The sequence below is a fragment of the Pygocentrus nattereri genome, chromosome 1 (assembly GCF_015220715.1).
Source record: "Pygocentrus nattereri isolate fPygNat1 chromosome 1, fPygNat1.pri, whole genome shotgun sequence".
Taxonomy (NCBI): domain Eukaryota; kingdom Metazoa; phylum Chordata; class Actinopteri; order Characiformes; family Serrasalmidae; genus Pygocentrus; species Pygocentrus nattereri.
Window position 1 is genome coordinate 16966971 of NC_051211.1, and position 11056 is coordinate 16978026.

Here is an 11056-nt window from a genome sequence, read left to right on the forward strand (position 1 = left end):
TCTAAACATTTATGGACCTGACACTATCATAATGGAAACTGATGCAAGTTCAATAGACCATTGCTGGGATGAGAATAGTCCACCATACAAAATATGTTCAAATGTTACTTAAACTGACCAGTTATATGCTGGAGAATGCATGCATTCCCTTTTGCACTGATAGGATATAATCTCTGATGACACAATAGACTATTAAAAGGTGTCTGTTCTCTGTAGAGGATGTGATCATTTATTTTTACTTCAATAAATCGATAAAGTCCCTTGAACAAAGGCACCCAAACTTTTAAATATGACTATGCTATGAATTATTTAATAAGTATAATAATTTATTCAGTAATTGCTTTAGATTGAGTTATTTTGTACTTACTATATTTTTTTGATATCTACTATGAATTATTCAGTAACTACAATTAATAACTCAGCGACTAGTGTGAATTATTCAATAACTGAATTATTACATAATTATAATGATTACTCATTGACTGCTTGGGCTAATTTTGTAAGTAATCTGAATGGTTCAGTCAATACTATACATTTTTGAGTAACTACTATGAATTATATTCTGATCTAAATGACCTAAAATTTTATTTCTGAAATATATTTCCCTTCTTCATATTGATTTTTTACAATATGGATATCAGTCTTTATGTCCTTTTCTCTCCCCCCTCTCCTGATTAGCAACAGCTTTTTTACAAAATAAATTCCTCCATTTCAGACTTCTTGGGGCTAAATTTCTAAAAATATAAATAAATTTATAAAGCATCATGTACAGACTCAACTGTAAAAGGGCTGGAACAGAGGGTAAAATGCAAATATTAACAGAAAGCAGTAATTTGTAAATCTACTTCCAGATGCAAAGACATGCAATGCTTTCAATAATTACATTCTCTGTTTTTGTTAACATACATTTTATTGTGAAATTAATGCCCACAACACATTCCAAAAAGTTGAGAAACAGCTGTTTAAGACTACGAACATTGTAAAATGTTCAAAAACATATGAAACAGGTGAAACCTTAATGCTTGAACATAAAATCAGGATCCAGGAAAGGCCTAGTCCCCTATGAGCAAGGATGGGTTAAGGCTTTGCCAAAAACATGCAACAGCAAATAGTCCAACAGCCCAATAACATTCCTCCACCTGGATTTTTGGTATTTCACCCTTTACACACTTAAACAGTTGGTTCTTCAAGAGTTCTTCAGAAAAGATGTATTTCTATTAAGAAGCATGAGTTCTATTTAGAAACTTTTCATGCTTAAATTCTAAGTTCTTTAGACTGATACAGAGTGAGCTGTATATGGTTCTATATAGGACTTTTTAGAAAATTGATCTACAATGCACCAAAAAGGGTTCTTCTATTCTTACAAGTCTGACATCATCACAATAACCATTGCAGCATGCAAAGAACCATTTAAGCATGATATGGTTCAATAAAGTTGAAATAGTTCAGTATAAAGTTCAAAATCCAGGGTCTGTTATGGTTTTGGGTAGTACTCGTCAACATGCACACCTCTGAAGGTGTCATTATTGATGAACACATTTGGAGCAACATATGTTTCTAGATGACATTGCTTTCAGTGACATCCATGTCCAGGGACGTCATCATGGACCACGGCATTCCCTTCGTCTTCCAGCTAACTGAATTCTTAGTGACATGTAATGACTACTAATTAAAGATGAATAAGTAATTAATTACATTTAGCCATATTACCAACTGAAAGTAGGCTACAACATTGGGAGTATGAAATAGGCTACTGAATGTTGAGGATATAACAACATGTGGAACATGTGGATATGTGAAATGATTTCTGGTGCAATCGATTCAGGCATGCAAATGCGTGACCATAGATGAGCTTTTAGAGTTATTAACAAGATATGAAGCAGTACAGATTTAGATTTTTATTGAAACTGTGGCAGTTGATTGGTTGTTCAGCTGTGTTCACCAAAAGATAGTTTCAGCCATGCAGGCTGATTGAGAAGCATTCTAACTGTGCTGTTATTATGCCATAACATCATGGGTTTTTCACAAACACTCCACTGAGACGCTGTTGCTAAGCAACAACTTTGACAGCTGTAGGATCTACTCAGACCATTTAAATGTTTTTATTTCTTACTTTGTGCACAAACAGAAAATGGATACATTAAAGGTCCGATTTGATCCACAGCCAATTTGGTCAGATTCTGAAGATGAGACTACACTAAATTCCCAAACTGTCTGTTGGTCTGTGTGTGGAGCTGGAGAAAGAACTGCCTGCTGCGCAGCGAGTGAGTGGAGCTCGAAAGGAATTGGAAGGAATTGCTAACATTAAAATATAGTAAATGACACATTCACGGCCCAATTTATTTATGTCTTACTTTATTTATTTAACTGTTGTATAAAAGAAATAGAACACTCGAGGTCATGTGTTATCATGAATAACATCATGGCTGAGATGGTCTATGGCACTCACCTTTAGCTTGTGGTTACAACCAACTCACAGCCATGATGATATTTCACAAGAACACATTCCCTCTCATGTTCAGTTGCTTAAATAATTTTTACATTAGGAGTAGGTTTGCCAGATCTCTACTAACAGAAGTAAAGTGGCCATGGCAATGTCTGTGGTAATGTTCTATTTGCTTTAAATTATTGAGTAAGAAGAACAAGTTGGGTTTCTTTTAAGGGTGTTTGAATCCTCTGCTTTGACATGTCTAAATGTAACATCTGAGCAAATGCTATGCATTTTAATTTATGAATAGGGAGGTTTAGACATTTGCAAAAAGTAATAAGAAGTGAAGAAAAATAGATCCATAATAAATGTATAATTACCCTGTTTAATTAAACAGTTAATTATAGTATGAATTATAGGGTAATTATAAAATAAAGAATGGTAATTAAGTATTAATCATCCTTAACATACTTTTACTAGGAAGAGAAAAGTAAAAATGTGTGACAAATGTAATGTGTAAGTGTGAGAGCATAAAACACCTAAATACGTAAAAGTCTCACGGTCAATGCGTGTGAATTAGTATCATAGGTAGCAGGAGAGACAAAGTCACAGGATGTAAAAAGTTTGTGGTTTAACGCTTGAGTGCCACAGCAAGCTGTAAACAAAAATCAGGCTACCAGCCTTGCACGCACATTCTATATATTCTATAGATTATATTTTGCTGAGATAGTTAGTTTTAGTTAGACTGCTTGTGGTGTAGTTGTCATGGTAGTCACTCAGCCACAGTTCCACTAACACAGCTTTTTTTTTTGTTCTCAAAACTTGGTAACACTTTATAGTAAAGCTGCATGATCAGACAGTAGGGCACTGAGGAATAAATGCATGAATAAGTCTTATATTACTCACCAATAACTAATGCATATGTCAATATATCAAGATGAATTTACTTGTATGTCATCTAATATATGAATAAAGTCTTTCTTTAACAACTGAATTTAGCAGTAATGTGTTAATTAAGCAAAAAAAGCAAGTTAATACACATTGTCATACTTCTGGAAGTTTCATTCATTCTGTTCACGCAATTTATTCTATCCTACAAATCCTACTGCAGCTGGGATCTATGTAGACTATGTGACATCACAACTGTGAATTGCTTATTTTGTTTATTTACTGAAATTATTTACTTTATTTTCTGTGGGCCGGATTTTCAGTGTTTACTAAAAGAAAAAAATATGCTATTTATTTTTTCAAGCCCAGTTTCCTTGGGTTTAGCTTATTTTCTATGAAGGACATATAAATAACACACCCCAACACATTTAGATTACATATGTAGTGTTGAGCTGAACCTGCGGGGAATAAAAGTGTGGAGGTGCTGTGTCACTCTGCTCTCCTCCTACATGTCCTGCTGTTAGGGTGTGTATGTGTGTCTGTGTGTGTATGTGTTTGTATATATGTGTGTGTGTGTGTGTGTGTGTGTATGCACAGTCTGCTGACTGGCTACAGCTGCTGAAGAAGAGCCCTACGCTGACCACTGAACATCTGGTATTTTTATATAAATTGTTATGGCTGTAATGATTTTAAAACACAATAATGCGGTGGGTCCACTCCTGAATACTAATTTGGTTGACCTGTTTCATAGGTCGTGTGATATCTTTAGTTTTAGCACAGGCTTTAGCATAGTAAGGTTGCCAAGTATTGTATCGTATTCAACCTACTGAGCATTCTACTGTATATATGATTTGCTGTTTATGACCATTTTGCCAAATTTTCCCCATTCTGTCTTTTACCTTACCCTTTGGATTGTACTGCCTTTTGATCTCTTACCATTCTTTGACCTTTTAGACTCTCTTCTGGAATTTGCCCTTTTGCCTTGTTTTTGTCTTGGATTGTTCTACTGATTTATTATGCTTTGGATCTGGTTGTATTTTCTGGTTTTGACCCACGCCTGTTTTGTGACTGCGAGCCTGTTTCACGTTTCCCTCAGTAAAGCCTGCCTTGATCATTTTTACTGCGAGCACCACACATGGGTTAAAACTGGGAATTGCCTTAATATGTATCTTTACTTAATATGTAATCTTTACTATGAGGAATATATGCCAACTTTATTAAATAAATATTATATCCAAAATTCTTATTAATAGATACTCAGCAAGGAATAAAACTCTTCAATTATTTCCTCATCAGAAAATGTGTTATTTTTCTACACCAGTAAGTGGCAGTAATTCTGGTAGTAGTTACATGTCAAGAGATTTGAGTGGATATTGCCATGAAATCAATCAAGACAGTCAAATAATAGGCAATTTAAAAATATTTCTCTTACTTTTACTGATGGGTACTGGATTGTACCCACATTTTGCATCGCAGATCTAATGCTTTTCTGTGGTATTGTCTAGTTGTGAGTAGAGTGTTGTGAATGGTAGTGTTTATTTTTGAGCCTCAGGTCTTTATGTTATTCAGATGCTGTTATCTCTGAAATCACTGTAAAGTTTGGTTTGGTGCTTACTTATTTTGAAGTAAAGGTTTTTAGTTTTAAGAGTTTAAAAGATGCTGTGGTGCTTCACATGTCTTGGTGGAAGCATGTGCTAGTCTTCACACTCCCAGCTCCTCCTCCCACCCTCTTAGCATCCTGTGATGGGGAGGCCAACTATTTAAAAGTGTCCTTTTTGGTGCTACATATGCTGCTGTGTAAAACCTGTGAAAAACCTAAATTTGTCCTGGAGGGCAAGCAGTTTGGTTGCACCCATAATGAAAAAGTCTGATCATACTTGTGCCTGAATTTTTTTGCCTGCTGCTTTCAATTTGTGGTGTTCTTTAAAGCAAGCAGTAATGTTAGCCTAAGTTTCACACCATGCAAGATTGTGAGGTACGTCACTCTTACTTGGCAAAAAAGATGTCATAATGAAATGCTCACATTAGAGAAGCAATGTAGTTTGATACCACAATATCAGGATGAAGGGATTTTAGAGTCTATGCTAATTTGAAAAACAAGAAAGCTTCATGGCATTTTAACTTAGTATATCATATCCAAGTTTGACCAACATTGTTTTAGCTACCTGAATTTCTGCCTGGGTTAATCAGAAACACACTTATCTCTGTCATGACACAAGGCTGAAGCCGGCTTCCTTTTCAGTTTCATATGTGAATTTTTAGTTTCAGCTTAAATGGTGCATAATATGTTTTGGTGCCTGTACAGATATCAGTTAACTATTGCACAAATTAAGATGAAAAAGAGTACGAACTATGCCAGAAAATAAATCTTTAAGAAATGAAAACAGAAAAAGTTTGCTGGTGTGGGTTGTTGATCTTACCATGGTTACATGATCACCACTGAAATGATCACCACACTGGCCTTTCACAAGCCAGCTGCAAAAAACAGATATGAATGTAAAAAAGTAACAATGAACAATGCATAGTTTTCTGTTTTCAAATAACAATAACAACAACACACACACACAAACACACAATTTCTAAGCCACTTATCCTTCTAGGTTGTGGTGGGAGTTGGAGCCTATCCCAGGAGTCAGTGGACGGAAAGCAGGAAACACCCTGGGCAGGTCACCAGTCCATCACAGGGGAACAACAACAATAATTTGACAACAACAACAACAACAATAATAATAAGTATTATTATAACACAAGTGAAATATGATTATTGGTAAAATAAACTTTTCAAAACTTACATTGTAATTGTGTTTATTCAAAAGGACATTTTTTTTGTGTTTGGTCAGTTCTTATTATTGCAACAACAAATACTGAATCTGCATTAAGTTTGTATAATTAAAAGCAGATTCTTATTCCTCTCATTCCACTGAGAATCACAATGTAAAACATAATGCAAAATGTTGAAATAATTAAATTCATAGGTTGATAAGATTGGCAAACTCTAATTTCTTTTTAATATATGTTTAGTATCATTAAAACTCAACACACATATTAAAACAAGCTGCTATTTTTTATATGTTTGTTTGCATTTAAATCAGTTTTATAAACTTGTTCAGGAAAAAGATGTAACGGATGTCATTATATAGGTATGTTATGCTGCCCCCTGGCGGATCTTCACTTCTTGTACACTATGCACAACCTGCCTTCCGTGCAATGACTGCTGGGATGGGCTCCATTTCCCCTGCGGCCCAGAAGGATAAGTGGCTTAGAAATTGTATATATGCACAGCCTTCTTTTAGATATTTGCAAAGTAGTAAAACAATGAAGCCAAACCAATCAGTGTGCATACAGATGTTTCTACTGGTGGCAAAGATGCATAAATGTATTCTCAAAATCTCAGTCATAGCACTGGAATAAAGACAAGTCTCATTTGATCATGTTACACGAGTTTATTGATTATAATAAAATATTTACAGACTGACTGTAAGAAAAATTTATTCAAATGGTAACTAGAAACAAGATATAGAAATATATGGCAAAGTTTAGCAGTTTACATACATACATGTCCGTGTTTATTTTCTTTACAAGCCAAAAATGAATTATTTACATTTAATACAATATTGCTGTACAAACTCTCATTTCTATAAAATGGTAAGAATGGTAAAAGTACAGGAGAAAGAAAAAACATACTTTACTTTTGATGTATATCAAGGTAACCAGACTGAATTTTCATTCATATGGCCGTTTCTTTGGTCCATTTATCATAAAATCCAAACGGCACTTTCAAATTATGTCAAAAAAATGAAAAACAACAAAAGGGGAGATACAAGCTTTTGTTCCAATGGCAGTTTTAAAAATAACAGCGGCATAATTCACACATTTTATAAAGTAAAGACCCAAAATTCTGACATGCTAGGAGTGTACAAATAGCACCTGTGCAACCCTTTAAACATAATTAACATGGGGAAAAATCAAGGTTACTTCATAATTACCATCAACATCAATGTCATTTTCAGATTAAATGAGAGCAAATTTTTCAAATACACTCAGGAGTATAACACCTCCTCATCTTGGAGCTGCAGAGGGAAGAATGGCAAGCAACTCTTCTTAATTCTTCTTAATTCTTGACTTAGTCTTCCTTTCAAACTCATCCTTATTTTTGAGTACAAGACGTAAAATACCTTTCTGAGCTTCATCACAGCCGTTTTGTAACTGCAGACGCTTCTGTTCAAAAACAGGTTTTGTCTTGTCCATGGCCATAAGTTTCCCCAGTGAGCTGACACGATCCATGAGATACTTGTCAGACACTTCAGTGTAGGTTGCTGAGATCATGTGGACGAGGCTGGCAATGTTGGTGGCCTGAAATGCTTGACTATAGAGCAGATCTTTGTCGAAGAACTTTGAGTTGTAGGAAAGTGACTGTGTCTTCTCAGATGTGGAGACAAAATCTTTGAGAGTTGTGGTCAGGCTGGTTTTCACAATATTGGACACCATCTGAAAGATGTTAAAGATGTTAAGATGTTAAAGTCTATCTGTTTTAATTCACAGTTTCGCATGGAGATCAATATTTCAGTGAGTTCCTTTTGGTTTTGCTCCATGTTCTCCACGCTCTTGTCATAGGTCTCTCTAATGTTCTTCAGTTGAGCTCGGCTCTGCTCTATGCGGAACCTGGCATTCTCTGTTGCTCTTCCTGAAGCACTTTTTCTCTCTGATTTACTTTCTTCTTTAAACATCATTGGTGGTTTTGGAATCAAGGAAGGAGTTTTTGTGATGTCTTTGCTTTTGCAGTCAAAACTGCGGGCAGATTCAATCAGTTCACTGATTTTCTCAGTTAACTCCTTTGTTTTCTCTTTCTCATATTTTCCATCTGGTGCATATTTTGCCAGGTCTTTACAGATTTTAATGGCTTCTTTACATAATTTCTGAACCTTCTTCTTTGGTTTACAATCAGGGAATTTTTCTAAGCTGCAACTGATTCTTTGGAATTGTTCTTTCACAAAGTCTGTTTTTGTAGATTTGTTCTTCTGATCATACAGACTCTTCCAGTCAATGTAATTCTCCTGCACATACTGCTGAATATGCCCTGTCCAAGTCAAGATTTCTGTAGACTTGCTGTAGATGTTCATTTCATCAAGTCCATCTGCAGAAGAGGTCATAACTTTTACATCTTTCACGGTCTCTGCAACTTTCTTTGAACCATTACACATTTGAACCACTATAGCCGTCAGTCCAGTGATTACAGATGTGAAACTCTCAGTCACAGCTCCAACAAGATCCATAGCCACCATGTTCCATCCACTGGGAAGGGAATCCATTGCATTTTTATAGGTATCATTTGCCTCCTTCAGTTCCTGTTCCATGATTTTAACTGCCTTCTCAGAGTGTTTAGCAGCTTCTTCTGATGACTTTTTCCTAATATTATTCTCCTCGATTTTCTTCTTGATTTCTTCCAGCTCTTCACCATAAAAGTGCTCAGCATTTACACAGGCTTCCAGCAGCTCTTGGATAATGTTAATGACTTCACTAAACTGCATTTCTGTTGATTCAGCCAATGCAAGACAGTCATCTGCAATGACACGAATGTTCTCCAGCTGGTCAGGAAGGTGAGCTTCAACAACTTCATCATTACCTTGAAACAGAATCTTCACTGCAGTCTTCATATAGTCTGGAACAGCCATGGTGTGAAGCCGAATCTGATCCATGTTCTTGTGGCCCACACTTGCATGAGACAGGCACGAAATGAATCTGGGTATCTGATGTGCTTGTAGTCGTCTTTGGGTGGGTTTTTGTTGATGGAGAAATCTGTTTTAGAAGAGATGAAGACCAGCTCTCCCAGGATGGCTATGGAGAGCGGTGCAGGAGTCAGGTACTCCTCCCAGTTGGCATAAGGCTGCATCACAAGCTTGGTTTGGTTTCTCATGTCCTCAGCTGTGGTGAGGCTTTGACAGGTCTTAGCAATTTTGGAATCCATAGTTCCTACTAAAACAAATATTAGGGAAGAGACGTGTATTAGTAAGTAGTTAAACAAAAAACAAAACAGAAAAAAAAAAAAAAAATATATATATATATATATATATATATATATATATATATATATATATATATATAAGGATAACAACAGTATAATAACAATGCTTAATCCTAATTGTCTAGATGTTTTGCCAATAACGATAGCATTTGTATCTTTTTTGTTCTAAGCCCTTCAAAAAGCCTGACAGGTGTCTTTCAGCTCCTCTGAGACTGAGAATGGTAAAAGACATCATAGTTTACCATTTTCACTTCGTAGCTGCCGAACTACATTAGCAGTTACATTTGTTGCTAATAACCTACATCTCAAGATGTAGAATATTTATAGTTTCTATAGTAATTCATAGGGACGCCTAGGACCTATCTTACACACCACATTCAACTAGTTTCAGCTTAACAAATGCTACCATGTTAGCTTGTTTTATGATTGCATTGAACAACTCATAACCTCTATCTACAGGTAGAACATCAGCGGTGTTCCACTTAATCTTTTTCAAAATCTTTAAATAATTTGATGTTAAAGCCAAAATAAATGTTATACTGGGGGTCTTTAATTAAAAAAAAAAAAAGGTCCAGTTAGAGAAAATTTCCTCAAGCGAAGGTTTGGAACATCATGATTCGGTGCCATATACTGTTGACTGAAGTAGCCTAATAGGTATATCAACATCTATTGTAGGCAACAACTGAACATCAAATAAAATAAAATACAATTCAGTAATATTTCAACAACATATATTATCAGTTTTCTCTTTTCAGGTCCATATAGGACAGTGTCCGCCTATTAGTTACCTCTATGTTATGCAGTCATATATGAAGGTTTGGGCCTCCTGGTTAAATGACAAGTTTTGTCAATTGAAAATAAATTAACACATCCTCTATAGAGAACTCACATCAGCACATTTTAATACACCATACTGTTTTTTTTTTTTTGCTGAATTTAACATATTAAAGAAAAACCAATGTATAAAAGACACAGTTTTTCAAAATATTATAATGTCATCACATAAATAAAAATTATGCAATATAATTAGCAGAAAATGCTATATTTGAGTTTGTTTCTGGTAGAGAACTTGTTTTCACACAGATAATCATTTGACCAGGCATGTTCAAACTTTTGCATGTGATGTGTAGCAAGCATTTGTCTAACACAGTAAAAGTCTTTCTTCTAAATGATTAATAATTACCTGCATGCAGTGCCAACTCTAATATACAACATAACCTCTGCTTAGGGCACTACAGCCACCAGTGGGCCCCCTAGCAACTTCTGGGTTATTACTATACTGTTATGTACTGCTAATCTAGTTATTGGACAGAGATGAAGGAATCAATAAAAGCGCTGCAAAATGTGACAAAGTAAAGACCAGTAAAAACCAGTAAATACTAATCTTAGATTTAGATCAGCTGTCCTACCTTGATATCTGAGTAGCTTTCAGTGAAGGTGTGGAAAAGGTTCTCTCTTTTCTCTGCTGATATGAAGGGAAGAGACAGAATGAAGGACAAAATTAATGTCACAGAGTATTTATTACCTGTAGGATGTAAAAGCCTAGCCCACCAACAGCTGCTGCACTTTAAAAGGAGGGACTTATTCAGTCTCAGATAGAGAACCATTTTGGGTGATCTAGATCAGTAAACAATCTAAAAGGACTAATTGGAGGTAATATTTCTTACTTTAAACTGAGTGTTTGTGGTAAAATGTGATAAGGCTATCACTTAACATTG

General features: G+C 35.3%; 1 pseudogene; it reads right to left on the reverse strand.

Annotated features, from left to right (window-relative positions):
- Nucleotides 1–7375: 7375 nt before the first annotated feature.
- Nucleotides 7376–10810, reverse strand: LOC108412171 (annotated as a pseudogene).
- Nucleotides 10811–11056: the final 246 nt, after the last annotated feature.